Here is a 6321-nt window from a genome sequence, read left to right on the forward strand (position 1 = left end):
TTAAAGCTTTGGCTTCTATCCACTCCTCTAAATCTCCTGGGCCTGATGGGTTCAATAGTTATTTCTTCAAGAGCACCTGGGCTATTACTGGTGATGACTTTGTGAATGCCATTAGTAACTTCTTTAGATCAGGTAAATGGCAGGCCTCGAAAAGGGTATTAGAAATTATCCCCGGCCAAAAACTTGGTGGGCCCAGAGATATGTATAAAATTAAGCGCAATAAAAACGGGGGCCTACAGTAATACCGCAAGTGCACGGTCGTCGGTTGTAGCTCGTGCAAGTACGGGTCGATCCACAGAGATCGGGTGTGTTTTGGAAGTGTTTTAGCTAATTGGGTTCCTAAATTGCTATTGGGCTATGAAGCCTTTTGGCTTAAATTGGGCTTTGAGTACTAATGGGTTTGAATGCCCTTTGAATGAATTGGGCTTAGTGGGTTTGTTAACAATAAAATGAACTGAGCTTGGGCTCAGTTATCTTTGAAGTGTAAATGGGCTTTGGCCTTACAGGGAACTGAACTTGGGCTCAACAGTTCACTTGTGAATTGGGCTCAGTGTCTTTTGTTGTGAACTGGGCTTTGGATTCAGTCAAGGTTCTGGGCCTTTGGGATGAAATGTATTGGGCTTGGCTATTGAACTAGGCCTTTGGGCTTCACTGAATTGGACTTTGGCTTTGTAACTTATGAGCTTTGGAACAGCAGCAGACAACAGCAACAGCAGCAGTGCAGCAGAAGCACAAGGCAGTAAAGAGGAAGGAAAACAGCAGCACTGCAAGTGAAGCAACAGCAGCAGGAGAAGTGCTGCAGGGCAAGTGCAAGAGAAGTGGAGTGGCAGCAACAGCTGCAGCAGTGCAGCAGCAGCAGCTGCAAGGGAAGGAAAGCAGCAGCACTGCAAGTGTAAGGGAAGGCAATGCAGCACAAATGATGCACAGCAGCTGCAGAGGGAGGCAGCAACACAAGGCAAAGAAGAGAAAGCAGCAAGCAAAGACAACACAGGGCAAAAACAAGGAACAAAGCAAATGAAAACTAAACAGCAATAAAGCAGTGAACAAAAACAAAACAAAACAAAACAAGATGAACCAAGGCCTGAGGCCAAGGGCAGGGATGATAATGAAACTAAAATGAGCAAGGCTAAGCTAAGGCACGATTACAGGAGGTATACTAAAAGAATGGGAAGAAAACTAGCTTGCTAAGAGCACTAGTTTCTCCCAATGCTCAATCAACAGTGCAACCTAAGCATACAACAAGAATGGTAAGATAATCAGCTTGCTATGAGCACTGATTTCTTCCATTGCACAATTACATCAATGCTTCACAGATATCTAGCCTAGCATTAACAGGAAATGTGACAGTAAATTAAACACAGTAGTGAACATGTAACAAACATCAACAGGAAAGAATAGCATTAACAGGACACAAGTATTAACAATGAACATTTAACTAACAGCAAGTTTAACAGCAAGTTTAGCAAGTTTAACATAACAGTGAACATAAACATCAACAATGAACACAAACATCTAACAGTAATAACAAACATTAACAGGATACATTTAACAAGATATGAAAATCTAACATGAACATGAAACTGAACTGTGAACTGAAATTAACATTTAACAGAAATTAACAGTTAACAGGACATGAAAGTCCTGGATGTTGGCTACTCCAAGCATAACTATTACAACACACACATAAGGATATTTATAGTCACAGACCCAAATTTCTCAAAATTATAAAATTAGGGTTTATAGAAAAATCCCCAAATTCCAACAGTGAAATTAGCTCACCTAATCGTCAAATTGACGTCGACCCATCCTTTCTCTGACTCTCCTGTATCACTCCATGCCTTCAATTTCACTCTAGCTCGACCTAATTTACCAATTTTGCACGCCTAGGGTTTCTGAAAGAGAACGTGCAAAAATTGAGAAATTAGATGGACTAGGGAGATGGGAGTAGATGGTATTGGTTGTTGGGTGATGGGGTGATGATGGTGGAGGAGTGGTGGTGGCAGTGGAGTTGGTGGTGATGATGGTGGTGCGGCAGTTGCAGGGTGATGGCTCTGCAGAGGGGGTTGGTGGAGAAGAAAGGGTTCGATGGTTTGGGAGAGAAGGGTGTTTGGTTAGGTGGATGGGTTCGGTCGCTAGGGTGTTAGGCAGGTTCATCGAGTTCGATGTTTCGTGAGATGGGACGCGAGATGCGAAGCTGGTAGGTGAATCAGACGGTGATGCGGAGTGAAGCTTGTAGCGACCGTCAGATTATATGATACAACAAAATCAACGATGCCAGATGGAGTTAGGTGTTGTAGTGTTAGGCGGAGATATCAAACTTTGATGAACAGCAAGGGAGCGACCGTTGGATTCAACTACCATCTAATCTGAAGGCTTGGAATTTCAGCGCTGTGGTGCTTGGCAGAGACATCAGATTTTGATGCTCAGCAAGGAGCGACCGTCGGATGCTTCTGAGAAATGATCTGATGGCTGAGAACGGAGGCGCTTTTGTGTGTAGAAAATGAGGTTGTGCGCACCATTCTTCGCGGCTTCCTTGCGTAATTTCTCCCGGCTTTTCACTACTTTTCTGCTCTTTTCGCTCCGCGACTCATCCGAACTTTATTTACTACCTAAAAATGCAAAATTAATTAATAAAAATATTTATTCTTGAAAACAATGAAAATACAGAATATGGGATAAAATGTAGTTAATGCACAAAAGATGAGTTAAAATGCCAACAAAGGGAATATATACAATATTTGGCACTCATCAAATACCCCCAAACCTGAATTTTACTTGTCCTCAAGTAAAACAAAACTAAGGAAATCCTAACTATACCACTGTCGCTGGTCTCTCGAATGCATTTAGCGTATGCACTAAGCCTTTTAAACCACTAAGTGTCCCTAGTGGACGAGTTGAAGTCTCGTGAAGGTTTACCAGAGGTGTGCCTACAAAACCTAAGGACAAAATATGAGCTCAGATTCCATCAAACGTGACATGTGCAAAACAGTTAAGCTCACAGCAAAATGGAGATGTCAATCTAGCTATCGAAGGCACAATCCTAGCACTGATAACAAAAAAGACATGTGATAAGAGTGTAAAGTGTATCTACACATGTGTAAAGAAAGATCTGAAGTCATGACTACTAATCACCAAGAGATAGTTTCTCAGGCTAAGAACTGAGGTCGAAATCTAGCTAGCTGTCCGGACTTTACGAGAATTGTGAATGAGTTGGAGGTATTTCACAATTACTCGCGTTGTACATCAATGGCATACACCCTTCCTTGCTTATTACAATGAAACAAAAAATGACTATTTACATGACTCTTATTTACATTGACTATTCTCTTTTTTTTTGGAACAAGAGATGATGGAATTGATAAATACTTGATTTTTTTGTATTTTTCTGATATTTTTTTTTCTCTTTTTTTTTTTTTTTTTTTTTTTTTTTTAAGGTAAACACTTTTGATACAAATACAAAAGGAAACAAAAATTACATGACACTTTGCAAGAGGTAGCCCTTTTTGATGCACCCAGTTAAATTCGATGGTTGTCTTTCTTAATGTAACCTCCACCTTCTATCCCAACCAACCAAAGAACAAGCTAGTCAAGTTTCGTTCAGTATTCTAAAGTGATTGGCAATCGTAACTTCCTATCAAACACCTTGAAGATCGAGGCCATACATGTATTGGTAGATCGTGCGCGTGCAAATTTCTTATCACTATGTGAATTGTGCTAGAATCAGGGTGCCTAAATATCTAGACTAAGACTCCTAATAAAAATACATATTTGCACAAGAGTCAACATTTCAAGGTAAATGAGCTCCATTTTTATGTTTTTTTTTCATTTTTTAATTTTTTTTGAATTTTGATTTTTCAATTTTTTTTTTTTTTTTGGAATTTTTCAATTTTTTCAAAAAGAAGAAGGAGTTCGTTTTCAATTATGGCAAATTATCATGGTATCTACTCTATACCCCCAAACCTAAACTAAACATTGTCCTCAATGTTTCAAAATATGGAAAGAATTAAAATGCAACATATGGAAAGGGACATGCTGAGTAGAGTAAAAGGAGAGAGAATACCCGATTGTACGGCGAAAGCAGAATTAAAACTCCGTTATTTAAGGCAAAAATCCAACATATTTCAGCCGAGATCATATTGGATTAGCAAAATATATACAAAAGGAACAAAAGGTTTTTAAAATTTTATCTACTGGATTATATACAACAAATTCACCGTACACTAACAATCTAAAGAGTTGAGGATCAACCCAAAAGAAAAAGTGTAGAGACAGAGAAAGTTTTAAAACACTAAAATTGGACTTAAATGGGAATGAGAGTGAAAAACCGAATGAATCAACCCTAAACCTAAATTTTTCAACAGGTTTACTTTTAAGCACAAAATCTAACAATTTTAGGGGTTCAGGATTCAAAAGGTCTAACTCATAATGGACTGTTTTCGGGATGGGCAAACATGCAATTTCCAACTGTGGCTTTTTAAAAGTGTTATATTTTGAAGCAAAATAGTCCAAGAGGACTTGGGAAGCACACAGTTCCAATCCTAGATTAGGAATTTTCAGAAAAATTGGTTTTACAATATGGGTACAAACCAAATCTAGGTTGGGTGGAAGGCCAACAGATGGTGACTCATGTAGAAGAATAGGCATATCATTATCAATTAAATCAAAATCTTCTAACTCATCTACACATGTCACATCATGCTCACAATGGGCAAGATTACAATCAGAATTATCAACATCATCAACAGATTGATTTTCATGCATCGGCACATCAGGGGAAACATCACATGGAATACTAGAAGAAATATCATGCATTAAGGTCGGGGCAGAGAAGCCTAATGTATTTGAACCCAAAGGTTCCATAACATTTTCAGTATAGACATGTTCTTCTAACATAACATCATAATCATCATCATCATCATGATAGGAATTTTGTAATCTAGGATAATTTTCAATCCTAAGGTCGGAGCTATTACAAGAATAAAACTCTAATTCATGGGATGATTCATATCATGTGGTGTTGTTCCTGTTTCCCTAACGGATTCCCATTGATGGGTTTTTTCTGCAATCTCGGCTAAAAAATTCCATGCATCATCCACAGATTTATCAATAAACTCACCATTACACATAGACTCAACCATGGTTCGAGATTTAAAGTCTAGTCCCTCATAGAGGATGACGACAAGTCTCCACTTCTCAATTCCATGGTGCGGACATTCACTCAACAAATCATTAAAACGTTCAAAATAGTGAAAAACAGTTTCCTCATCCAATTGGACAAAACAATTGATATTTTGACGAATAGCGATGGTCCTATGGTGTGGAAAAATTTTTGGAAAAATTGATTAGTGAGTTGTTCCCAAGTGGTGATTGATTGTGGTCTCAAACCGTAAAACCATGTTTTGGCTCTTTCTTTTAAAGAAAATGTAAACAAACGCAATTTCAGAGAGTCTTCGGACAAATGATCAGGTTGCATAGTCCGACAAATTTGTTCAAACTCTCTTACATGAGTATAGGGGTTCTCAGAATCGAACCCTCGAAATATAGGAAGTATTTGTATCATGTTTGCATTTATTTTAAAAGGGTTATTGGTTTGAGGTAAGACAATACATGATAATGGAATTTGTATTGATGGATACATGTATTCATGGAGAGCACGAGGTTGTCCATTTTGAAATGACAAAAGCCCACTATTTGGTTTTAAAGGGTTTGGATTTTGGGAAAAATTTGGTTTTGGTGGGAGACATTTGAAAATTTGGTTTAAAAAATGGGAGCAAAGTAGAAAATTTGGTTTTAAAATGGGAGCAAAATAAAACTTTTGGTTTAAGATGGGAAATATTTTTTTTTTTTTTTTTTTTTTAAAAAGAAAATAAAATTAAGAAAATAAAATTTGGTTTTTAAATGGGAGCAAGCCCACTGTGCAAGCCTCTAATGAATGGAAGGAAGGCTGCGGCCTACGAAAATCCAAGTTTTAATTTTGAAAGTTTAATTTGGCCCAGTTGGTTAAGGCCCGACGTTTGTTTTAAAACTTTGGTTTCGAGGTCCACTCTTGAGTGGAAGCAAGTCCACAATCAGTTATAAGCTCAGCTGGGTTTAAACCCAGAGTCCAAAATACAAGTCCAATGGAAGAATTTAAACAAGCCCCACAAAATAAATACAAGCCCACAAATTAAAAAACAAGCCCACAAATAAATTATTACAAACCCAAAATAGAAAAATAAAAAGCCCAAAAAATTGGGTTAATTATTACAAGCCCACAATTAAAGAAATTTGGAAGCCCACAGGTTGGGTTCTCTAATGAAATGGGTTTAGGCTTACCTTTTT

Source organism: Papaver somniferum, chromosome 5 (genome assembly GCF_003573695.1).
Source record: "Papaver somniferum cultivar HN1 chromosome 5, ASM357369v1, whole genome shotgun sequence".
In the NCBI taxonomy this organism is placed as follows: Eukaryota; Viridiplantae; Streptophyta; class Magnoliopsida; order Ranunculales; family Papaveraceae; genus Papaver; species Papaver somniferum.